General features: G+C 39.8%; 1 long non-coding RNA gene across 2 annotated transcripts in view; it reads left to right on the top strand.

Moving 5' to 3' along the window:
- The first annotated feature begins 374 nt into the window (after positions 1-374).
- Positions 375-27,269, top strand: part of LOC139002288 (uncharacterized) — a 51,267-nt gene continuing 24,372 nt past the window's right edge. For both annotated transcript variants that reach the window (XR_011470137.1, XR_011470136.1), the window contains exon 1: positions 375-508. This is a non-coding gene — a long non-coding RNA (uncharacterized lncRNA). The remainder of the gene's footprint in view (positions 509-27,269) is intronic.

The raw sequence follows: 27,269 nt of genomic DNA, 5'->3' as shown, positions 1-27,269 counted from the left end.
ACTTATTTATGGGTCAGATGAAGAAAACAGAGAGAACAAAGCCCAATAATGTGCCTTAAAATAAATATTAACTGAAAGTCACTTTTATTGGTTGGGTATGAATAAATCACACATATATATTACTAATAATGTGATTGAGAATAAGAAGTGCTGCAGATATTCCTATTATGAGCATGGGGAATAGAAGGAAAAGTGGTGACAGAGACTACTAAGTTCACAAAAATTCATTTTTTCGTCTTGCGCACTCAGCTATCCTGTATTTCCCCACCGTCCCTTTGAGTTGCATTAGGTCATGTGAATTCTGACTGATGAAATATGGGTAGAATGATACATGTGACTTGGTTACTACTTAAAAGAAGCCTCCTGACAATTCTCTGACTCTTTTCTCTAGTCTTTCAATGAGATGCAGAGAATACGGATGGCAGAGGACTCAAAGGCTCTATGGTAGGCACCTTCTTCATTGAGAAAGTCTTACTATGAATAAACATCAGCTGAACTAAACCATGTGGTAAGTAATATGGTCAATTTATTCTTCCACAGGCTTCTTATTTTGTTGCAGATAGGTAACCATCTGTAGGCTGCTACACTTTTGAGTAGTACTAAAAATTAATTTAAAATCTTTTTAAAAGAAGAGTAAGAGTTTAAAAGTGGCAGCAATTAACGAATCGTTTATAGTATTCTTTATTTTTTCATATTATAAACAGAAGTTTTATATATGACCTCTTACATAAATCCTGGATATTTTGACTCTGAGTAAGTCTCACTCTGAAGGTTTCAAAAGTTGGAGAGGCAAGTTAGGATGAGACCTCTAAAACAAGGTGAAGAGTGTGGATTTCATATTATATGCAAATGGAAATTAACAGACATCTACAAACATGGGATAATCTGATCACATTTAGGAAGATATACTAATATCTAGTGGCAGAGTGAAGAAGAGACTAGAAGTTGCAAAGACTTGAGATGAAATGATCAGATATGCCTACTGGACAGCACTTGAGGAAAAAGACAAGGGTCTGAGCTAGGTTTTAAGAAAGTAAGAGGAAGCTGAGTTGTCAAGCCATTGTCCTTTTTATGAAAAACCTAAATGTCCTCATCTATTGATTGGTTAAATATATTAAACCAGACTCCCTTCCATTCCTCCCCCCTTCTATTTTTATGGAAGGGGATGGCAATGTGGCTCATTCCCACATAATAGAAAGCCTCCTATGGGAGAGAAGGTAGTTTTTCTCTAAGTGTGGGAGTGGAGAATGGTGCAATGATGATTGTGGTGATAATAATACATTTGTACGGACCTTTAGAGTTTACGACAATCGTTTTTACCAACATTACCTTATTTTCATCTCTCTCAATCTTACGTGATAAGTAGATTCTTAACTGTGTCACCATTTTAGATGTGAGTAATCTCAGGTTTAGAAATTTTTAAGTGATTTACTCAAGATTATCTCACTAGTTAATGACAAATGCAGGACTTAAAATTATGTGTTCTGATTCCATGTCCAGTGCTGGTACAGTACAGGTAAAACACAAACACACAAAATACATCATCCGATCATTACCAAGAATGGAAAAAACATACCCTCCACCTCACAATAAATGTAATTCATTCCTCTAAATTGTGATGTATGGATGGATTGCTCTATGGATTAAATTCACTTTTAAAAATTACCTTCTTTTCCCACCACCTATATGAAAAACTTCAGTCAGTCCAAACACAGTTCATTCTGTGAAATACCGGTTGTTCACCTAAGACTGTACATAGCTCAAATGATAAATACTGAACTGCTTTCCTGGTTCTTCCTCCACAGTGGATACAGAGAGGCACTGCCTGTGATATGCTAATAGAGTTAAATAGCATCATGAATAATTCTCGGTGTCTGGGGAGCCTATAATATATTTATACTGCGTTTAATATATTCCTCTGTATTACTTCTCTTACTCTTTGAAGTTACACATTTGTGAACAAAAAGCAACTTTATATTATCAATATCATTTCATAATTTTATAATTCTCACTGAATATATGGAAGACAATTTTGACAATGAAGAACATTAAGTAAGAAATATGTATTATTTTGAAACCTTTCCACACATGTAGTCATAATAAATGGAATTCTTGACCTAGTTTTCTTTGGATCTTTTTTTTCTCTCTTTTGACTTTATTTGCACCTCTCAGAAATATCTCAGTGAGTTTCTTATTCAGGATATATTCAATCAGTGGGTTTCCAAGGAATAGCTAATATTTAGTGCACAGGAAAACAAAAAAAATATCTCTAATCTAGAAAAAAATAATATATCAAACAACATTTTGTTATTGCGTTTCTTTGTAATGAGTGGCATGCTAATAAAAGGGCAAGATTGTCTGAAAGAGTAAATTCAACCCCTGTTGAAGTTGAATATTGTTTTTTTCTTTTAAAATTCTTATTGTCTCTTTGCAGATGGAATTAAGGTGATAGACCTTAAAAAAGGGCAATTTCCCCAGATTTCCTTAGTAGGTCCAAGGTAATCACATAGGACCTAAAAGTGGAAGAGACTGGCAGAAGAGGTAGAGATGTAGATAGAAGAGTCAGGAGACATTCAAGTAAGAGAGAAACTTGATACCCCACTGCTAGCTTTAAAGATGGAGGAAGAGGCCTTAGACAAAGAATGCAAACAGCCTCTAAAAACTGGGGAAAATCCTCAGTGACAGCCAGCAAGGAAACTCAAACCTCAGTCTTACAGACTCAAGTAGTTAAATTACGCCAACAAACTGAATAGGTGAGGAAACAGATTATTCCTCAGAGCCTTCAGAAATGACTAGAGCCCTGCCAACATTTTAATTTTAGTGTGGTGAGAACCATATATGATTTATGGCCTGTGGAACCACAAGGTAAGAATTTGTATTGCCGGTGCTGATCAGCAGCTCCTGAACGATGGATGAACAGATTACTCTGACACAGTTTCACTGTTGGGGAGAGGGCTAAGGGACGGCCTGGCCGAAGTGGCCAGGCAGCCTCGATTGCCTGCCTTGTTAGGCCTTTATTGGAATTTTTATCGTTAGAGAGACAATCAGTAGGGTGAGTACTCTTGGGAGGACACATGTGCTTACATTATCCTCTAGGCCAGGGCATCCAGGGATTAAGCATAAGGATTCCAGTAAACACCTGGGGGTCTGCACGTACACAGACTTGTTTAGAAAGGTCAAGAAATAATTAGAGGTGCTGCCTTCAACACCCCCTAAGTCAGAATTCCAATAAACAGGGCAGACGGCCTTCCACACACTTCTCTTTTCTCAGAATGTCCTCCTTATAAAATTTCCAACCAAGTCTTGTGTTCTCCCCAGCATTGTATTGGTTTTTTAAAAAAATTCTTGATGTCTGATAATAATGTTAAAACATGCTTGTTATAAAAAGTGAATCAATACAGTGCAAAGATTTTAAATAGCAAAGCTAATTATCTCACGCCCCTCTATTACATTATCAGATAAACAAAACCTAAAGGACTTTGTCTCTAGCTGACCTACTCAGTTAAAAATATTAAAGTAAGATTTTAAAGTTGGAGGGAAATGTTAACAGATAGAAATTTAATTCTATTCACAGAAATGAATAGAACTGTAATGCTTAATATGTGGGTAGATATAAAATGTTTTTTTGATATTTAATTTAATCTAAAATAAAAGCTTGATTAGTTGTCATCAGAATTTAAGACTTGTGCATCAAAACCCACCATCAAAAAAGTGAAAAGATAACCTATACAATGGGAGAAAATATTTATAAATATATTTGATAAGGGTATAGTATCTATAATAATAAAAGCATAATATACAAATTGACTGAATGACCAAACAGCAAAATGACCATCCAGACGACCTTCTGGATGACCACACTATGACACCCACTGGCGCCAGGCCAGCCAAGGTGCGTACGATGTGATTGGTCAGGGGCCGGCCATTGCCCCATGATCGCCCTGCAGAGGGAGGCCCAGGCCACTGGCCAGCAGGGCGATCGATCAATTGGGGGGCTCCGCAATCACCCCAAAGAGGGAGGCCTAGGCTACCCAGTGGTGGTGCTGTGGTGGGTGGGTGAGGCCTCCCTCTGCAGGATGATCCATCACAGAGTCCCTGCTGGGTGGACAAGGCCTACCTCTTTGGGACGATTGATGGCGGAGCCCTGGGATAGATTGCCCCCTCAGAGGGAGACCCCGCCCATCTGCAATAGTGCCACCACCGGGTAACCTGGGCCTCCCTCTTTGGGGCAATCGATCCTGGGGTTCCACCATCAATCACCCCAAAGAGGTAGACCCTGCACACCCAGCTGGGGCTCCCTCTAAGGGGGCGATCCATCACAGAGCCCCAGCTGAGTGAGCAGGGCCTACCTCTTTGGGGCAATCCATTGAGGAGCCCCGGCCAGGTAGGCAGGGCCTATCGCTTTGGGGCGATTGATCATGGGGCTCCCGGACTGTGAGAGGGCACAGGTCGGACTGAGGGACCCCGTCACCCTCTGAGTGCATGGATTTCGTGCACCAGGCCTCTAGTCCTATATAATAAGGGGGTAACATGCAAATTGACCATCACACCCTCGCACAAGATGGCCACCCCCATGTGGTCACAAGATGGCCACCACAAGATGGCCGACAGCAGAGGGCAGTTGTGGGCGATCAGGCCAGCAGGGGAGGGCAGTTGGGGGCAACCGGGCCAGCAGGGTAGCAGTTAGATGTTGCTCAAGCTGGCAGGGGAGTAGTTAGGGGGTGATCAGGCTGGTAGGCAGAAGCAGTTAGGGGCAATCAGGCAGGCAGGCAATCAGGCAGGCGAGCGGTTGGGAGCCAGCGATCCCAGATTGTGAGAGGGTTGTCTGACTGCCAGTTTAGGCCCGATCCCACAGAGCAGTCAGACATCTCCCAAGGGGTCCCAGATTGGAGACGGTGCAGGCTGGGCTGAGGGACATCCCCCCGGCCCGGTGCACAAATTTCATGCACCAGGCCTCTAATCTAGTATATATGAGGAAATCTTACAACTCAATAATATAAAGACAAAGAAACACATTTGAAGATGGGCAAGGAATTTTAATAGACTTTTCTACAAAGAACATATACATATGGCCTAGATAGAAGCACATGATGCTCAACTTCATTAATCATTAGGAAAATGCAAATCAAAACCACAGTGAGATGCCACTTCACACACATTAGGGTGGCTATCATAATTTTTTAAAAAGGAAAACGAATATTTATGCAAATGTGGAGAATGAACTGTCATTCATTGCTGTTTGGGATGTAAAATTGTATAGCTACTACAGAAAACAGTTTGACAGTTCCTCAAAAAGTTTAAGTTGACCATAAAAAAAAAATATTCCACTCCTCAGTATATATCCAAGAGAACTGAAAAGATATGCTCACAAAAAACTTGTATATCGATATTCATAAGAGTGCTATTTATAATATGCAATAATTGGAAACACAAATGCCCATCAATTAGTACATATATTTAAAAAATGTGTTATATCCATACAATAAAATATTATTTAGCCACAAACAGAAATAAAATCTAGAAAAATCTAAGAGACCACTAAAATATAATGAATAAACAAGATATCTATAGAACTATTGATACAATGGATTCCTACTCAGAAAGAATAAACTTGAGACATGCTACAATGTCAATAAACTGGAAACATTATACAAGTTCAACAAACCAGACACAAAAGGCTAAATGTGGTATGATTCCATGTAAAATGTCCATAATAGGCAAATCTATAGAGACAGAAAGACTAGTGGTTTTCAGGGGGCAGTAGTTGATGAAACTATTTGGGAGATGAAACTGTTCTGGAATTAGATTGTGGCGATAGTTGCACAACAATGTAAATGCACTTCAAGCCACTGAATTATATACTTTTTTTGCTTAAAAAAAAAGAATTCAGGAAATGTAAATACTGGTAAGCTTTCAGTGAGTTCCTCATCTATTAAATGGGCAATAATATCATCTAATGGATAAAAGTTATGTTAGATATTAACACTTAGCCAAAAATAAGGATTTAATCAACCAAAACCAATCCCGCCCTGCCCCCTTCCCCTACACTAACGCAGGGTCCTTCACATTTCTTTGATCTTCTTCCTAAATCAACATCCACCAGCAAAAGCACACATCCTTCCAAGGAAACAAATGCTCTTAGGATTTCTCTAGGAAAATATGTCTCCTAGAAAAGCCATTAGCCATGGAATGGTGAAGGGAGGGGATACAGCACTCTCCATTTACTGTAAGAACATTGCAAGATGGCAGGGAGCCACATTTCTAATTTATTCTGTTTTGTCTTATTTGTGGCCAATTTTGAACTTTTTTTTTTTTTTAAGGGAAGTCCCACTTACAACTCCCAGGCTGAGAAGGATTTTCAGGACATTTAGAAACAGATGTATTTAAACTTTGAAGCTTTTTAAATAGCCCATTATTTGCTTATATTTGAGAAAATCCATCATATTATAAAGTCTAGTATTAATGCTCCATGAAAGTATAATGTTCTATTATTAAGAATAGTCAGAGAAGTTGGTGTTTATTTAATCCAACCACTAGAATAACATATTTGAAAAAGCAATCTCAAAGTACATTTTTACTGAGTGCCATGGAGATGCCCATTTTGGTACTAAGAGTATATGGATAATCAAAGAAATTGTCATTTTTAGAAATCATTACAGGCACAGAAGATATAACTAATCACATGCAAAAAAAAAAAAAAAAAGAAGTGCTAACACAATCCAGTGAGGACTGGCTGGACTATTCAAAACCACAATGAGCCCTTCTTTTTCCTTGTTCCGCCTATTCCTGACGGGGGCTTGAAGTTCACTTAGCATAGGATTCCAAATTAAATTATTATTGTTGGTCCTATTATATTTTAAAATTTTAGACACTCTCTACTCACCCAATGTAACTGGAGCCAGTGATTTATATAAAGTTACAAAAAACGCATTTCAAGCATTTAGGTAATGCAGATGAAAGTAAATTGCTCATTTTAAAGCACATGAATAACTGATCTAATTATTTAATTATATAATCTCAAGGTAGTTATTTCTTTTTCCACGTGCGGTTTTGCTCTTGGAGGCCTTGGTGCCTGGAAGGCTGGGGGTGGTGCTCATCAGGAAGGAAAGAAGGCGATGCTGCAAGGGAGGAACCCAAGGCATTTCTCCTTTAGGAGGGAGGTCAAACCAGAAGAATATTTCAGACAGTTTGGTAACCTAGAGCCTTGGACCATTCCGGGAGCACCCCCTGCACGTCTACAGAAAGCTCTGTGCAACTTCCTACCAACGTCGCCAGGAAAAAGCACAACCGCTTCTGCGCTGGTCATATGAGACTCATTGGTAAGGAGAACCAATGGCCATTTGTTCGATGATGCGTGACTCATTGGCGAACTTTACAGAAATAGTCTGAAAGGAAGAAGTTGGCCTTTCAGTTCATCAGCAGCCAATAAATTGGAGTAGAAAGGGTTCCATGACTTAGTCACTACTGGATTCAACCTGGTTCCCAGTGATGGATGGGAGTGGAGATCTAGGCGGTGAGGAAACGGGAAATTTTCAGTTGAAAAAGAAATAACTAATAACTACATCAACTCAGGGGCTTAAAAGAACTTCTATAGCATCACTTTTCCTTGATTAACTCCTATTTTAAATTCTTAATTTAATCCCCGATAGGTGATCCCAGTAGAGAGTCCTTGCCCACTGAGGCAGGACCCTTCCTGAGCAATGAAAGGAGAGTCTTCCAACAGGAGTGATCGTATATTTTGGAGATGATGAAGGAAAGAGACAGATTTTACTATGAAAGTAATAAATTCCCATATTGTTTAGCCCCATCACTTCAGTTTATGAGTCAATGTTTGTTCAGTCTTCTGAGTTTATAGGTTGAGAGTAAATAGAAATAATTAGCATTAAATGTCAAGTTTTGCAGTCCTCACCCTGATGACTATACTTACAGAAACAGTCCTAAGCACCTCTCTAAAGGACCATTAACCAAACTGACCAAAGAGGATAATTCTATCTGAAATCACTATAATTCAGCAATCACAGCATCATCTTGGTGTTATAAAGGACCATGGGGTAGCACTGGAGCACGCTGTACTACATACAATTGCATAGTTCTTCCTTTCTTACCGAAGATGGGAGGAATTCACTGGCCTGTATTAAGCCAGCTTCTGATTTGATAAAATGGGGATAATAATAGCACTCTTTCAAAGTTGCTATGAGGATTAAGAATACTAATACATAAAATTCATATCAAAGTACTAGCACTTATTAGAGTTACAATAAACTGTAGCTACTATAATGATAACATAAAAAGACACTACATTCCAGCTGTCTTTCTTCTATCCTCCTACATCTCGTTCTAAATGTGTAGGCTCTATACAATATTTCAGTTTATATTATTGCCATTTTGTATTTAATTTTTTGTATTTAATTTTTTACCTCTCTGAACATCTGAAGAATAATTGGGCTCTATTGATTTTTTTTTCACTCAGCTTCACTTCTCAAGGCTATATAACTCTCCCTGATTCCATGATCTACATCCAATGGCCAACCCTACCCAATTCCTACATCTAGTTTAGAATTGGGCAGTTAGGATATATCAGTGAAGAGTTTATGGATGAACTAGACTACACCTTTAAGTACAGGCACAGTTGAAATTAAAAAGGACCATAGGTTTGTTTTTCAGAATTCCATAGAGACCACCAATTCTATTTTGCATTTGCTGTTACAATGCCATTCTTTCTTACTTTAACATTTTGACACAGCATTTCAATGTTCTAAGAATAAATGATGTCATTTTCAGGGATAAAAGGAGTTGACAATTTTTATTGATAACTGGCTGGATTGATTATTTCTTGATGAAATGACAACACCTTAATTTTATTGTCAGATTCAGAGACTCCTGTGCTGGTAAAATCATGAGTAGAGTTCTTTTCAAATTGTGATTTGTGAAGATCAGAGTTCCGAGAAGCTATCCCAGGACTCTTCCCAGTGATTCTAGAAGGTGAGGCCAAGTCTGGATGCATGCTGCTTGGCTGTAACCTGAGCATTCCACTTCTCTTGCTTCATACTCAGTCCTAGATAAGATTTTTATTTACAAAATAAAAAATAATTGCAGTTTGAAAACAAACCAAACACAAAAACCTTGGAGACTATTTCACATATGAGGAACCACAATCTAGTCCATTAGCATGCTCAATATTGTACTTTTAAAAAATCATTAACCATTTGAGTATTTAGCTCAGGAAATACTTAGTAACTGTCTCCTCAGTGTGTGATAAGATCCTCAGACCTGAGGATGATACAAGGGGACAGTTCCTCCCCTGAAGAGAGGACCATGCAGGATAGCAGTGACTGCTGGCTGTATGCTCAATAGTCCTCCCTTCCTTCTTCCTTTCTAGCAGAAGCACAATTTAAAGGCAAGAGTCAATGTGACTGGTTAAAAGATAACCTGAAATAAGCCAGTCAAAGAAAGACAAGTATCACATGATCTCATTCATATATGGAATCTAGTGAACAAAGTAAAATAATGCACAAACTAGATCCAGAGACATAGAAGCATGGAACAGACTGACAAATCTCAGAGGGAAGAGGAGAGGGGGCAGGAAGAGATTAACCAAAGAATGTATATGTATATATGCATAACCCACGGACACAGACTATAGTGCAGTGAAGACCTGGGGGGGACAAGGGCACGGTGGAGAGGGTTAATAGGGAAGAAAAGGGGACATCTATAATACTTTCAACAATAAAGATAAATTTTTTTAAAAAAATGAAAATTAAAAAAAAAAAAAAAGATAACATTTTCCAGTCATTAGGGGTAGCCAATAAAAAGTAAGCTAAAACATTGGGTGAAACTTCTAGGAAAGTGCCTTAGAAGGGGAATAGGCAGAAAATGCACCCTAAAACTATTTCAGTCTCCTTGTTCTTGCTGTTTTATATGCACATCTAATTGCTGGGATTATTCTGGATATGTGGCCACCGTAGGGATGGAACCATGTTCTAACTACACCATTTCAGAAAAACAGAAGGTTTCTAGGAACTTGATGATCTTAAAATGGCCACTCCAGACCAGGATTGCTCACTTCTGAATTCCCTTTACATAAGGTAAAAATAAACCTCTATCTCATTTAATCTTCTGTTAATATTATTTTTTAAAATATTAGGCCAAACCTAGTCCTAATGAATACAGACAGGTAAAGAGCAAATTTAGGAGGATAAAAAGTTAGGGTGGCGATAGAATTTGTTAGGGAAGTACGAGGCTCAAGAAACCCAGGCACTTGGGTTTGGAAAAGGTTTCTCAGATGTAATGACTAAACTGACCTTGTAAAATGAGTTGGAGCTAACCAAGCAAAGAGTGTGGGCCTGAGGTATTAGATGTGGAGCAGTGTGTGCAGAAGCCTATGGGGGTGGGTATAGAGAGATGACCCAGTGTATTCTGGGAATTTAAAGTATTTTAGTGAAGGTGGAGCAAGGAGTGCATAGGTGGAAGAGTGGTAAGACATGAGACGGGATCATAATGTATCTTGTTTGGCTGAAAAGGAAGGCCACTACAGGATTTTAAGCAGGGGAGTAACATGATAATATTTGGATTTAGACATCATTCTAAATTGAAGTGATGGAAAACCAATTAGGAGGCTGTTACAATAATACTGACCCAAGGTAGAGCAAAAAGAAATGTAAGCAGGGAAATTTTTGGAATGTAGCTATTGATCAGATTAGATGGAGAAGAGGAGTCTGTGAGGAAGAGGGAAGAATCCATGTTGATGTCTGGTCCCCTGGGTGGATAATTTCATTTGCTGATATACAAAGAAACCAGGAAGAGGAGCAGGCTTGCTGCCTTCAAAGGTCACCAAAAGTTGACTTAGATCTGCATATGGGACCGCTTGTAAATGCCAATCATAAAAGGTAAGCCTTCTGAGCCTGCTAGCTCATTCTTCCAATGATTTAGCTTATTTCCTCTTATTTCATCCCATTTTGCAGTGTCTATCCACTGATCTTCATATGGTATAGAGCATAATGGATGATTCTCTAAATCTAAATACGTTTCATCCTTTAACATAAAGCATATGTCCAAATTTGTCCAGAATGAAAGGCATATGATACAATTGAGGAAAACACATGTTTCAATAACAATATGCTCATCCTTGACCCTAACCTTTTTTCTATCTTCTAGTTGGAGATCAGAAAACCCAAAGAAGACTTTGTATAGCAGGGACACATTAGTCTAATTGTACAAACCTCATACCACATCTTCTGCTTAATATTTACTCACTTTCTCTGAAACATACATTCTTCTATATTTGAGTGCTTGTTAGGGAGAGTTAGCTTAACCCTAGTGATTGTAATGAGATCAGATTTAAAAAGAAACTTCTTGTGGAGTCTGTATTGCTAAGGAAGAACCAGACAAGATTAGTTTGTATGGGCACAAAATGAATAATAAGGATGGTCACTAACTAATAGTAGTTAAGCCAAAGAACTAGTATATCGACATTTTGGGACCTAAGGAAAGCAGATAATCAAGCAAATAAAGAGGAATTTTCATATATTTTGCTTTTTTGCTAATTTCTTCAACAACTACGTGTTAAGCACCTATTCTATTCTCATAAAACTGAGACTGTAGCAACTCAGACAGACAAACACATGGATAAATATGTAATTACAAATTAGAACAAGTTGTCTGAAAGAAATGTCAAGTGTAATAAAAGACTGTAAGAGAGGGGCCTGATTTAGATTGAGGAGGGGCCATGTAACCACGAGGGTTTCGCTGCAAACAGCACAATCTATGTTAGGCAGCTGAAACTGAAAGGTATTCATTGCAGAGTATTAAGTGGCTTTCAGAATGAGTGGAAAAGCCACAGGTCCTAGAATAAACTGCCACGAGCAATTCCTCAAGCCACCATACCACAGAACTGGACCACAGGAGGAGCCATTCCTGCTGCCAGAATAACAGAGCTGCTACTCTTGCTGCTGACCTCAGAGCCACATCCCCTCTACTAAGATCTGCACCTTTGAGATGACGGCCTCTCACTTTGCTTTTCTCTCCAGCCAACTCAGTTCTGAAGCCTTGCACCAGAGCTTCTACTTGGTAAACACAAATCACATTCAGAACGCGGACAGCAAGGGGTTGTGGGTAATACAATTTTGCACTTCTCAGTCCCTCAGTTCAGGAGGCCACACCAAAGAAGGTTGGAAGAGGCAATGAACTAGGGAACCACAGTATCTGCCACAGGTATAAGGGAAGGCCTTCCTGAGGAAAGGAGTGAGACTTGAGGGAAGAGTGCTTGGCCAGATGAAGAGAAGGAAGAAAAAAATCACAGATAGAGAGGTCAGCATTCATGCAGGCCAAGAGGTAGGTCATACTTGACCCAGCTGGACCTTAAACGAAGCCAGTGAGTCCTGGCCTGGTGGTTCAGTTGGTTGGAACATCCTCCCATGCACCAAAGGGTTGCAGGTTCTAGTCCCCATTAGGGCACATATCCAGGTTGCAAGTTCCTGGGCTCTAGGTCAGGGCACTTACAGGAGGCAACCAATCAATGTTTCTCTCTGGCATGTATGTTTCTCTCTCTCTTTCTCCCTTCCTCTCTCTCTAAAAAATGTCCTCAGGTGAGGATTAAAAAAAGAAGAGCCAATGAGTCTGGAGATCAGTGAGTGAGGGATGTGGTGTTAAGAGGAAGTCATGGAGGCTGACCCAGGCCAGGTCATGCAGGACATCACAGGCCATGCTAACTATTTTAATAATGTAAAATATAAATTTAACAATTTTCATTTTCTCCTAAGTCACATTGAAAGCTATTTAAAGGTTTTAGCTGAGGATTACTGTGATTATGTTATATTTTTAAAGCTAACTGGCAGCTGTGTGTAGAGTAGGTTCTACAGGGGATCAAGATTAAAGATGAGAGGGCTGTTGGGGGGCTTCTGCTGTAAACCCAGAAATGGTGATGATAGAGACAGAAGTAAGTGAAATGATTCAAAGCTTCACCTCCAAGAGGAGAGAATCAACGGGACTTGGAGGAAATAAGGGAGGAATCATGCAATGTGCTAGGGCAGTGGTCGGCAAACTGCGGCTCGAGAGCCACATGCGGCTCTTTGGCCCCTTGAGTGTGGCTCTTCCACAAAATACCATGTGTGGGTGCGCACATACAGTGCGATTGAAATTTCGTGGCCCATGTGCAGAAGTCGGTATTTTGTGGAAGAGCCACATTCAAGGGGCCAAAGAGCTGCATGTGGCTCGCGAGCCGCAGTTTGCCGACCACTGTGCTAGGATTTACTAGACATAAAAATGAAGAGTTACTGCTACACAATAGAAAAGCATTCCTCTCTCCCCAAAATGGTAATTTTTATATCAGCATTCCTAAAAAAGAATGAAAGTATAAACACAACTCATTCATTCATTACTTGGCTAGATTTTCAGTGTATGCCATTCGTTTATCAGTTGTTATCAACTCTGTATGGTCTTTCATTTAGTTCACCCTTTGTGGTGGTGTTGTTTTCTATATGTGTGTGTTTACTACAAACAAAAATTAATTACTATATTCTACGTAATAACCTTTGCACTCAGAACTACTCTAGGCCTCCAGTTTTATGATTCTATGCAGGTGCTAAAAAAAGAAGGGAGAAACGATAGAAAGAATGAAAACAGCTGGGGTAAGTGTGAAAGATGGAGGAAAGACTTCAGGTCGTAGAGAAAACAGGGAACTGGGGAAATCAACAGAAAACAGATGAGAAAGATCACCTAGAGCAGCGGTTCTCAACCTGTGGGTCACGACCCCTTTGGGAATCGAAGGACCCTTTCACAGGGGTCACCTAAAACCACCTGAAAACACATATATAATTACATATTGTTCTTGTGATTAATCACTATGCTTTAATTATGTTCAATTTGTAACAATGAAAATACATCCTGCATATCAGATATTTACATGACAATTCATAACAGTAGCAAAATTACAGTTATGAAGTAGCAACGAAAATAATTTTATGGTTGGGGGTCACCACAACATGAGGAACTGTATTAAAGGGTCGTGGCATTAGGGAGGTTGAGAACCACTGACCTAGAGTGTTCAAGAGGTAGGGCTCAGTTTTGAAAAGGGGAGCAAGGCCAAATTTAAATGAGTACATTTCATGCACCAATGCCCTAGTCAAGACCCTGTGTGTGCATTTTTAACTTACATAAGAAGCATTTCCTATGCCTGAGCACCTCTTTGTGAGGAAGTGGTGCCATTTTAGTGCAATGTGAGCAAGGAAACAGGGAATTGGATATCATACCACAAGATGCCACCTCTAAGGTGAGGAAAGAGAGGAGACTAATATTAAAATGCAGAAAATGTAGGCAAGAGATGAGAAAACAGAAGCAATACAAAGGCGATAATGAACTAGGAGGAAAGTAAAAATCTGACAATTTCCAAATTTATCTCTTCTACCGCTTCATTGATTATTCTTTACGTAGAATCCTACGATTTGGCTGCTTCTCTCCATTCTTCTGAAACTAGTTTCTACTCTGGTGACCTCTTAATTTCTTAATAGAAAAGCTTTTTTCTAATTATTTTCTGTCTTTTCCATTTTAAAATGTAATTATATAGATGTATCTCTTTTTCCCCTAAATTTAAATGCTTCACTATTTTAATGGTTATAAAAGTAATACATAGTATTTATGAAAAAAATCATATATTTATGATTATGAAAAAAATCAAATAATACAAAGAGGAAATAAAAATCACTCCAAAGTTCACAGTTCAGGGCAAACAAACAAACAAGCAAACACTGCAAACTATGGGATGAACGTGCTTCCCAATGTTTTTTCCTCTCATGGATATGCACTTACACATTGAGAAGTATATGCAGTTTTATATAAATGCACAGTACATTCTGTTTTTTCTAACCTGCTTTTTTTCACTCAATTATGTCAATACAGATTTACATCATTGACTTTAATGATAGTGTGACTTTCATTTCCTTCTCTTGATAAACATTTTGTTTACTTCTTTTTTACTAAAATGTTTTAGAACATGAAGGGGGAAATCCGAATTCTTTGAAGCTATCAGAATACTGATGTCAAAACCAGCAGAGCACACCAAAGTAAAATCACACCCTCCTCATTTATGAGTGTTGATGTACTTGCACGATTATTTTCTTGGTTTTATCCATACTAGTTCAATCAATATACTAAAAAGATGTGCTTTACATTTCAATAAATATTATAAATGCTGTTAGAAAAGTTGCTCAAATGGGTATTTCAACTAAAATGTTTACCACAATCTTATAAATACAATTTTGCCATGTGTTTCACTCTTCAAAATACTCGTTGCTATTTTCATTTCTTTGAAGACTGACTGATAAAGTGGAATATCCTTTCAAGTGTTCACTGGCCATTTTTATTTTTCCCATCTGAAACACCTTTCAACTCCATTGCCCCTTTTCCTATTATGATATGTATATTTTAAAATTTAATTTTACTCTATTAAAATGTGTGAAATTAGCACTGCATCTGTTATATATGATGCAAATGTTATTCCTAGTTCTTCCTAGTTCTTGATGTTATCATCATCAAACTCATTTATTGTATTTCTGCAAGTCAAAAGTTCTCTGTTATTATTTAGTCACAATCTATTCATCGTTTCCTTTATGTTTTTCTTCTCTCTCTCTCTCTCTCTCTCTCTCTCTTTTGTGTGTGTGTGTGTGTGTGTGTGTGTGTGTGCAATATGCTTGGAAACTTAGAAGGAACTTCCTCAACTAGATACTACATAAATTTTGATTTACAGATCATTCTGATAACTTAAGGATTTAATTTCCTACAAAAATTTGTTTTGGATATTTTATTTTTCTAAACGGCTACTCAGTTATCATATCATCATTGTTGTTGTTGTTTTTGAAAAAAAAAAAAAAAGTCCTCCCCCTGCACCTGACTTTAGATGTCATATTTATCACACTAAATTCTCATGGATGTGGGTTTATTTCATGGTATCGCTGGTCTTTTCCATTAATGCCAGTCTATTCTTACACCATACAGTTATTTTTACAACTGCTGTTTTGTAATATATTTTACTATATGAAAGCATATATCCTATTACTTCTCTTTTTTCACTAGAATTCCCTGGTTATTTTTTACTTTTATACTTCCAATTAAAATTTAGAACCATTTTTTTTTTTTTATCAAATTAAGAAAAAAATCCTGTTGGTGTTTCAATTGGGATTTAATACATATATACATTATTTTAGGGAAATTGACATTTAAAAATATTTAGTATTAAATGTAAGGCAAAGAATTGCCTTTTCATTGATATAAGTCTTCTGTCATGGTCCTTGGTAGTTTTTGAGTTTTCCCCATAGTCTTACAAATTTCTTTTTAAATTTATTATTATCAAGATAATTTAATATTTTGGTTTTTCAATATTATAAATTATATCCTTATCTGTATTATATTTTCTAATTATTATCCTATATAATAAAAGGCTAATATGCAAATTGACCAAATGGCAGAATGACCAGCAGAACAACCGTTCACTATGACATGCACTGACCACCAGGGGGCAGATGCTTAATGAAGGAGCTGTCCCCAGCCTGCAAGTCCAGGCCAGCCAAGGCAGGTGCCAGCAGAGGCCCCCTGATCACCCCGCCAGTTGCACCATAGATAGACCCTGATCACCGGCCAGGCCTAGGGACCCTACCTGTGCACAAATTTTGTGCACTGGGCCTCTAGTTTATAAAGAAAGCTATATTTTTGTATGTTAATTTTTTCATTGGCCACCTTTATAAACTCTTATTTTACTTCATAGTTTTCGATGTTTTCCTGAAAACTCCACACAGATGATATTATCCACAAAAATTATAATTTTGTTCAGCTGGTGTGGCTCTGTGGTTGAGCATCAACCTATGAACCAGGAGGTTATGGTTTGATTCCCAGTCAGGGCACTTGCCCAGGTTGTGGGCTGAGTCCCCAGTGGGGTACATGCAGGAGGCAGCCAATTAATTGTTCTTTCTCATCATTGATGCTTCTATCTTTCTCTCCTTCTCCCTTCCTCTCTGAAATAAATTTAAAAAATATATTTTTAAAAATAGTAATTTTTACCTCTTTAATTTTTAATATCAAGTATTGTATTTTGTTCTATTATCTAATTGCAGTGACTAGCATGACAATGATGCTTTTTACTTTAATGGAACTTTTCTAGCACAGAAATTTAAAACTAACAATGAGGGAAAACTAATAATAGGTGTGCAGAGAAAAAAGGTCTCAGATTTATTAGATTGTTCATTACATAGTGTTATTTCATATAGTGTCTCAGAGCTTTTATTGTTTTTTTACATTTTATGAACTTTTAAGGACATTTTTAATGGAGAAATTCCTAAGTTTATTTTACCATTTCCCAAAGTTGGCCTTCTGAAATACAGTTAAGCCCAACACAGATTTTTAGTTTTATGTAAAGAATATATACCATTTGTGTGTGTGTGTGTGTGTGTGTGTGTGTATTACAATCAATATAATCTTTTCTAAAAAATCAGAAATGAGCAGTGAGTTTATAGATTTCTTGGGAAATCTATAGGGACAATTATGTTTCCTCTTTTGCTCATTATAATAACAGTCATTTAAAGCAACAGATGTCTAATAATGAGTTGCTTAGCATTTTTTAAATTAGTCTTAGTTGATCATGAATTTATAAGACTTTCCATGTTTTCCTAGATTCTAATTGCTAACATTTTATTTAGGATACTTATTTGAATATTTATTAGTGGTGCTGGACTATTTTTGACCCTTTTTTATTCTCATTGAAACACTGTTTTTTAGCTTTGCTGACTTCATTTAAAACACATGAAGATTGCTTTCTTTCCTTATGCTCTGGCACAGTTAAAGTCATGTAGAAGTTATCTGTTGCTTGGAGCTGTGAAAGAAATTCAAGGACAGAATTTAGAGGGTTATTACTATACTAGAGGCCCGGTGCACAAAATTTATGCACTTGGGGGCGGGTCCCTCAGCCCAGCCTGCACCCTCTTATAGTCCAGGAGCCCTCGTGGGATGTCTGACTGCTGGCTTACAACCAGCAGTCAGACATCCTTAGCACTGCTGTGGAGGCAGGAGAGGGTCCCGCCACCACCACTGCGCTTGCCAGCTGTGAGACCCGCTTCTGGCTGAGCACCACTCCCCTTGTGGGAGCGTACTTACCACCAGGGGGCAGCTCCTGCATTGAGTGTCTGCCCCCTGGTGATCAGTGCATGTCACAGCAACTAGTCATTCTGCTGTCCAGTTGATTTGCATATTAGCCTTTTATTATATAGGAAGGTAGGAAGGATAACACTTTTTCTCCTTGAGTCAAGTTTCACATTTTCCTAGAAATTTGTATTCTTAGGTTAACTTTTCTCATTTACATGTTGTATAAAGTGTATTGTTTTCATTTTTTAATATCTTTCTATTATGTTATAACTTTGTTTACTTATTTTTGGTTAGCTCATAATTTATGTGTTTACTGGCATTTCCAACAAACTACTTTCAGATTTATCATTTCATCCACTTTAACCTTTCTTTTTTGGTACTGGATTCTTATAGTGCTTTTCTTATATCAATTTTATTAATCATTTTCTATATTTGAGTTGAGTAGTTGGTTTATTTGTTCTTATTTAGTAATAAAAATTTTAAGGCTATGATTTTCCTATATGTATTTTTGATTCATTATATGTAGTATGTAGGTTGTTAACAATATTTTTCTCTTTTTATCCTTTTTTTATTTTTATTTTTTATCTAAGACTTCTTTAGAAAGTACTTTTAAAATTCCAAGAGTGGTGTTATTTTTTTTAATTTTCAATTTTATTTCTAATTTTATTGTACTATATACTAAAAAATCTTGTCTCTACTATTTTACATGTTAGAATTTGTTAACATTTTTTTATTCCTAATACATAGATAACTTATATAGATGTTTCATGAGCCTTTGGGGAAAAATATATTCTTTTATGAAGTGATATAGAGTTAAATACCTATATTAGTCATAACCTTATCTTTTTTATATTTTCATTTATTTTTTTCTTGGTCTGTGAAAAATTGTGATGTGTTTTAAACTTCTTCCTTTGATGTGTAAATCTTTATTCTTCATTATATTTTATATTGTCATTTATTTTTTATTTTATATCCCTCAATTAGATTTTATTCCATTATTTTCTCTCTTAATAAATGGTAAGATCACAAACCTAGTTACTCAAATCAAAAATCAGTGGTTTCCTCATCCAGTCCAATAATAAGTCTTGTTAACTACCTCCACACAATTTTCAAATCTATCCACCTCCCACTCTTTCCACAAATACGGACCTAGTCCAAGCCAGTTATGTCTTGCCTGAATTACTGAAATCAATTCAGAAGTCATCGCATTCCATTCTTTATTCTTACATAGAAGTCAGAATGAATTCCCCTGTTCCTCTGCTTAAAATCTCCCAACAGCTTTCCATTCCAACCTCACTTGAAATAAATCTATACTTTTAACTCTGCTTTCAGAGTATATGACTGGTCTTGCTCCTTCCCTTTCCTTGAGCCACTGGCTTTCTCTCTCATCCTCTTACAAGATAAGCTTATTCACATAATAGAGTGTATCTGTGCTAGTCATTCCCAACTTTCCAAAATGATTTTCTTCCTGTTTTGTGCATTTTGAGGTTTCCTTTTTGTTATTCAGATCTTAGCTGAAATAGCAATGTCCCAAAAAATCTTTGATCTGATAGACACTTATTATACACCCTATTTTACTTCTCTCTATATTGGTTATTTTATTAATATCTTTCTGAATTCTATTAGGAGCTTTTTGAGAGCAGAAATATTGGCTCTTTTTAAAAATTGTCCAGTAACAGAAAAGTGCTAAATTTGTGGAATGGATAAAAAAAAATAAATTTAGTGCAAAAAATAAATGACAATTACATTTTTATTTTGGAGTTTAATAATAATCAATAAAGGTAACTCTACATTTTAATGCTTTTTGCCTTGAATTCAAGTTTATCTGATTTTATCATAAGGACATCAGCTTCTGCACAGAATACAATAAAAGGAATGGGGATTTATCTCCCACATTATGCAATTAGAAAGCCATTTAAATATATGAACCAATAGTTTTCAAACAATGAACAACAGACAACACAAGACAAGACAATGATTAGTAAGAGAAAAAGGAAAACAAGTAAATTTGACCTGTAAGTACTCCAGCTTGGAGCAAGTTTCTGGACAGTAACAAAAAGATGACCCAGTGCCCAGCTGTCTTGCTGAGTTAAAGCAAAAGAGTTTGAAGTCCAGGAAAGCCAAGATAAATAGAATTTGCAGGGAGAAAAGACATGCACAGATTTTAAACACGCTTGGGAAATTTATAGGCATAAGGTTATATTTATATGAGTTCTCCTCCCTGTTATCAGTAAATTTAGCCAAAAGAACTAAAATCAAAATAATGACTAAAAAAAAAAGCAACAAAAACTATCTATGCTGACCTTTAGAAAGGCCTTAACTTCGTACTACAAACCCAATGATTATCAACACACAAGTTCAATCTAATTTATATAGCACACTAGTTTCTCAACACAATGCAACAAAGAGAGAGTCTGGGAGATCTGCTGAAGGGTCCCCTCAAGTTTTTGTTTTGGCTCATTGTTGATTTGCCCTCATGTATAAGGAAAGAGCCCAAGGGTTAGGAATGAACCACTGGGAAATAATAAGCAGAACAATCCCAGAGAGCACACAGGGGTAAGCTTAGTTGTGGTCCAACCAGCCAGAGTGGAAGCACCTCCTAATACACAGAGAATTTGTCAGTTCATGAGAGCATTCTCTCAATGGTGAGGCCAAATTAGCCCTAGACCTGTCCAGTACCTACAAGATTTGAAAGGATAAAATTGTTCTCAAGTAACTTACTGAGCCCCAAAGAAAAATATTTAAAGGAATGCAAAATTTTTTTAATGATGTTAAAAATAAGATTGAGCACAGAAAATTGAAAGGATACAATATCCAGCATCCAATAAAAACTTAACAGGCATGGAAAGAGGCAAAAACATGTGCCCCATAATCAGGAGAGGGGAAAAAAATAGAAACAGACCCAAAATGACACAAATGATAAAATAAGAGCATAAAGCAGATATTTTTAAAATTTTCCATATGTTCAAGAAGGTAGAGAAAAACATGAACATGATTAAGTGGAGAATAAAAAAGACCCAATTAAAAACTGTAAAGATGAAAATACAGATTAGAGATTAGACACTGCAGAAGGAAAACTGGGGAACTTGAAGACTCGGTAATAGAAACTATCAAAATGAAACAGAGAAAAAGGACTCAACAAAAATGAGTGCCTCAATGATCTGTAGGTCAATATTATACAGCCTAGCATATGTGTATTTTTAGTCCTGGGAATAAGATAAAAACATTTGGTAAAATAATAGCCCAATTTTTGAAATTTGATGAAAACTGCAAACCTATGATTCAAGAATCTCAATGAACCAACAGAAGAAATGTGAAAAACATGACATTAGGCACATCATAAGCTTCTTATTTGTTTGTTTCTGCAATGTCTTTCTTTCCTTTAATTACTAATGACATTTGTTGCACTGTGTTGAGAAATTAGTGTGCTATATAAATTAGATTAAACTTGTGTTTTCATAATCATTGGATTTGTAATGTGAGGTTAAGGCCTTTCTAAAGGTCAGCATAGAGTGTTTCTGTTGCTGTTGATTTTTTTATCGTTATTTTTATTTTAGTTCTTTTGGCTAACTTTACTGATAACAGGGAGGAGAACTCTTGTAAATATGACCTTATGCCTACAAATTTCTTACATGTGTTTGAAAGAATAAATATTTTGGAGAGAATTTGGCAATAGTAAATAAAGAAAAAGAATGAGACCATGTTCCCCTATTATGTGACTAAATAAAGAGGAAAAAAAGAAAGTTAAGCACAAAAGCTATCCTATATAATAAAACCCTAATATGCAAATCAACCGAACGGCAGAATGACTAGTGGAATGACCAGTCACTATGACATGCACTGACCACCAGGGGGCAGACGCTCAATACAGGAACTGCCCCTGGTGGTCAGTGCACTCCCACAGGGGAAGTGCTGCTCAGCCAGAAGCCAGGCTCACAGCTGATGAGCACAGCAGTGGTGGCGGGAGCCTCTACCACCTTTGCTGCAGGCAGGCAGTAAGGAGCGAGGGGTCCCAGACTACAAGAGCCCCAGACTGTGAGAGGGATGTCTAACTGCCAGCTTAGGTCCAATCCCCAGGGGGACAAGGCCTACACCAGCAAGTGGACATCCCCTGAAGGGTCCCAGACTGCAAGAGGGTGCAGGCTGGGCTGAGGGACCTCCCCACCAGTGCACAAATTTTGTGCACTAGACCTCTAGTTTTTTAATAATAGATATTACTATTACCTCTGTCTTTTTAAAAAGTACATTTTATTGATTTCAGGGAGAGGAAGAGAGAGATAGAAACATCAATGATGAAAGGGAACCATAAATTGTCTGCCTCCTGCATGCTCCCCATTGGGGATCGACCCTGCAACCCAGGTATATGCCCTGTCTGGGAATTGAACCGTGTCCTCCTGCTTCACACCGGCTGGGCACAAGAGTTATTTTTAAATGAATGGGTTCAAATTTTCTGTTAGTGAGTTTGAGATGAAAATAAGATATTGAAATAGAAATTTCCTGCCGTACACCTGCAAAAATGGACTTGCATTCAAGCTCCACGGTTGGCTTCCATGAGAAATTGGATAAACAGAGAAAACTGAGGGTGGAGTAGGAAATTTTAAGAAATAATTACAGAGGAGGAAGAGGATCTGGACACAGCAGAGGAGATAGAAATACAACTGATGGAATGTTGCACAATACTGTTTCTTTTGAAGTACTTTTATTGATTAAATTAAGAAATTACTTATCTCAATTATAGATCTTTGCTGCTATCACTCATATTTCTTCATTTTCTACTTTGTATGTGCTTTACCTTTCTATTATCAAGACACCATATTAATAGGTGACAATTCCAAATGGGTCTCCCTATCAGAGCTACCTAAGAATTGTGTAATATAAAACCTCCATCAGGGGGTCAAGGTTGACAAATCATTGTCATAGAAAATGTTCTTTTATTACAGACAAATTTATGCTCAGCGTTTAGTGCAGGAGTCTCAGTCCTAAATTAAAAAGCATTTTCATGCCATTTATCACTTGATGACTAGATACCTGTCATGCTGTTAATACTCCACTGGTGGAAGCAGCTACAGCCAAGGTTTGCTGGACACAGATGGACTCCCCTACTCTTAGACTTTTACTCATTTATTCAACTGACCTTAATTAAGCCCCTATAACATAGTTTGCTGGGTGCTGAAAACATTCAAAGATAATATCAAGAGTCTCTGTCTTCAAGGAGATTACTATTGAGGGATTATTAACAGTCATTAAAGTATTTTGGTTCATCTAAAGCTATGCAGTGGCATAGAAATAACCACCACTTTCAAATGGGGAAAAATCTAATTTAAAGGGGGAAAGAAGCATAAATTTAAGAATCAGGGAAACTAAACTCTTGCCTTTCAAATTAAATACTTTTTTCTCAAAAGCAATATCTGGCTTTAATTGTCATTCTTGCTGAATATTAGGCTAGAGTCAGTATGTCCTTCTATGAGAGAGAATAATTTTTAAACAATTTTAAGTACTGATTTATTATTAAGTGAATTAACAATATAGACTCTGTTTTTGTCCAATATGGTGCTAGAATGAAGAGAATTTGTTAAAGTAATTATAGCATAATTGGGAACCAGAAGTAACATAGAAAATAATTTTAAATACACTACAAAATACTTAAAAGTTTGCAAAGTATAGCTATGAACATTACCTTATATGTAAGGTAATTATTAGGTAATATTTTCTTATATTAAAAGGTAGTATAGTATATACTACTAGAGGCCTGGTGCACAAATTTGTGCATGGTGGAGTCCCTCGGCTGGACCAATGATCAGGGTCATCTCGCCCAGTCCCAATTGGGGCCAATTGGGGCCCCATCACACAGAGCAGGGCCCATCGGGGGGAGGGTTAGGGCACTGCCCTCTATCACCCACAGAGCAGGGCCGATCAGGGGGTTGGGGCGCCGCCACTGTCACACTCGGGGCAGGGCCGATGGAGAGGTTATGGCTCTACCCTGTCACACACAGAGCAGGGCCTGTGGGGGAGTAGAGGGTGTTGGGGCGCCGCACCCTGTCACACACAGAGCAGGGCCGATCAGGGGGTGGGACGCCGCACCCTGTCACACACAGAGCCACAGGGCGATCAGGGGGTTTGGGCGCTGCCCCCTGTCACTCTGACCCAGTGCCAGGAGGCCTCGCTGCTCCGCTGATCCCGGTGCTGGGAGGCATATTACCCTTTTACTATATAAGATAGAGGCCTGGGGGCCGGCTGGTTTGCCCTGAAGGGTGTCCTGGATCAGGGTGGGGGTCCCCACTGGGGTGCCTGGCCAGTCTGGGTGAGAGGCTGAGGGCTGCCTTAAGACTGGCGATTGACTGAAGCTTCTAACCGCTCCTTTTTTTCTTTTTCTTTTTTTTAATTCTGGGCCAGCTTTAGCTCTGGCTCTAGCTCTGAGGCTTCCGCTGCTGGTTTGTTTGCGTTCTATAATCAAAACAATGTATAACTTCAGCTCTGAGATCCCTGCAGTTTTGTTTAGCTTCTATATTTGTTACAAAGTTTCAAACTGCCAGCTCAGAGGCCGGCAGCGCAAGCGGGGAACGTTGGAGTCCTCCTTCACTGCAGCAAGCAAGCCTCATGTTCGCTTCCAGCTGCCTGGCTGCTGGCCGCCATCTTGGCTGACAGTTAATTTGCATATACTCACTGATTAGCCAATGGGAAGGGTAGCGGTCGTACGCTAATTACCATGTTTCTCTTTGATTAGTGTAGATAGAATAGAGGCCTGGTGCAACGGGTGGGGGCTGGCTGGTTTGCCCTGAAGGGTGTCCTGGATCAGGGTAGGGGTTCTGCTGGGGTGCCTGACCAGCCTGGGTGAGGGGCTGAGGGCCGTTTTCAGGCTGGCCACGGCCGTGGTCTGGAAGCAGGTATATGGGATTTATTTATCTTCTATGATTGAAACTTTGTAGCCTTGAGCAGAGCTCAGGGCTGGCAGGGCAGGCGGGAAGCTTGGCTTCCTCCATTGCTGGGGGCAACCCAAGCCTCCTACTTGCTCCAGTTCCATGGCCGCCGCCATCTTAGTTGGGTTAATTTGCATACTGGCTCCTGATTGGCTGGTGGGCGTGGCTGGTGGGTATAATGGAGGTATGGTCAATTTGCATGTTTGTCTTTTATTAGATTAGACTTGAGGCCCGGTGCACAAAAATTTGTGCACTCAGGGGGGAGGGGGGGTCCCTCAGCCGGGCCTGTGGCCTCTCGCAGTCTGGGACCCCTCAGAAGATAACGACCTGCTGGCTTAGGCTGGCTCCTGGGTGGCAGAGGGCAGGCCCAATCCCTAGGTGCAGCACCTGGTCGGGCTCAGAGCAGGGCTGATTGGGGAGTTGGGGCGCCACCCCCTGTCATGCACAGAGCAGGGCGAATTGGGAGGTTGTGATGCCACCCTCAGTCACGCTCAGGGTGGGGCCGATTGGGGGGTTGGGGCACCGCCCCCTGTCACACTCAAGGCAGGGTCGATGGGGAGGTTGCTGCGCCACCCCCTGTCATGCACAGAGCAGGGCCAATAAGGGGGTTGGGCGCTGCCCCCTGTCATGCACAGAGCAGGGCCCATCAGGGGATTGGGGAGCTCCCCCCTGTCATGCACAGAGCAGGGCCGATCAGGGGGTTGAGGAGCTCCCCTCTGTCACCCACAGAGCAGGGCCCATCAGGCGGTTGGAGAGCTCCCCCCTGTCATGCACAGAGTAGGGCCGATAGGGGAGTTAGGGCACCGCCCCCTGTCACACACAGAGCAGGGCAGATCAGGGGGTTGGGTCTCCGCCCTCTATCACCCACAGAGCAGGGCCGATCAGGGGGTTGGGGCGCCGCCACTGTCACACTCGGGGCAGGGCCGATGGAGAGGTTATGGCTCTACCCTGTCACACACAGAGCAGGGCCTGTGGGGGAGTAGAGGGTGTTAGGGCACCGCCCCCTGTCACACACAGAGCAGGGCAGATCAGGGGGTTGGGTCTCCGCCCTCTATCACCCACAGAGCAGGGCTGATCAGGGGGTTGGGGCACCGCCACTGTCATACTGAGGGCAGGGCTGATGGGGAGGTTATGGCTCTACCCCGTCACACACAGAGCAGGGCCCGTGGGGGTTGGGGAGTGGGGCGCCGCACCCTGTCACACACAGAGCAGGGCCGATCAGGGGGTTGGGACGCCGCACCCTGTCACACACAGAGCCGCAGGGCGATCAGGGGATTGGGGAGCTCCCCCCTATCAGGCACAGAGCAGGGCTGATCAGGGGGTTGGGGCACCTTCCCCTGTCACGAACAGAGCAGGGCGGATAGGGAGGTTGTGGCCCCGCCCCCTGTCACACACAGAGCCGCAGGGCGATCAGGGGGTTTGGGCGCTGCCCCTTGTCACGCTGATCTGGTGCCAGGAGACCTCGTGGCTCTGCTGATCCTGGTGCTGGGAGGCATATTACCCTTTTACTATATAGGATAGAGTCCTGGGGGCTGGCTGGTTTGCCCTGAAGGGTGTCCTGGATCAGGGTGGGGGTCCCCACTGGGGTGCCTGGCCAGCCTGGATGAGGGGATGATGGCTGTTTGCAGCTGGTCACATACCCTTCAGGGTGGGGGTCCCCACTGGGGTGCCTGGCCAGTCTGGGTGAGGGGCTGAAGGCTGCTTTCAGGCTAGCGGTTGTTGACTGAAGCTCCCAACTGCTCCTTTTTTTTCTCTTTTTTTTATTTTATTCTGGGCCAGCTTTAGCTCTGGCTCTAGCTCTGAGGCTTCTCTGCTGAAAACAGGTATCTGGTTTGTTTGCGTTCTATAATCAAAACAATGTGTAACTCCAGCTCTGAGATCCCAGCCGGCTGAAAGCTGGTTTCTGGGGTTTTGTTTAGCTTCTATATTTGTTAGAATGTTTCAAACTGCCAGCTCAGAGGCCGTCAAGTCAGGCAGGGAACGTTGGAGTCCTCCTTCACTGAAGCAAGCAAGCCTCATGTTCGCTTCCAGCTGCCTGGCTGCCGGCCACCATCTTGGCTGACAGTTAATTTGCATATGGATATGCTGATTAGCCAATGGGAAGGGTAGCGGTCGTACGCTAATTACCATGTTTCTCTTTTATTAGTGTAGACTAGAGGCTGGTTGCAGGAAGATTCCTGCAAGAATAGGGCTTCCTGTGGCTGGAACAAAGCAGAGAAGGGAGCAAAA

The sequence above is a fragment of the Myotis yumanensis genome, unplaced genomic scaffold, assembly GCF_028538775.1.
Source record: "Myotis yumanensis isolate MYYU_CA2020_CCGP unplaced genomic scaffold, mMyoYum1.0.hap1 SCAF_2, whole genome shotgun sequence".
In the NCBI taxonomy this organism is placed as follows: domain Eukaryota; kingdom Metazoa; phylum Chordata; class Mammalia; order Chiroptera; family Vespertilionidae; genus Myotis; species Myotis yumanensis.
The sequence above is the reverse complement of the archived record's forward strand: the minus strand, read 5'-3'. Positions and strand labels throughout refer to the sequence as shown.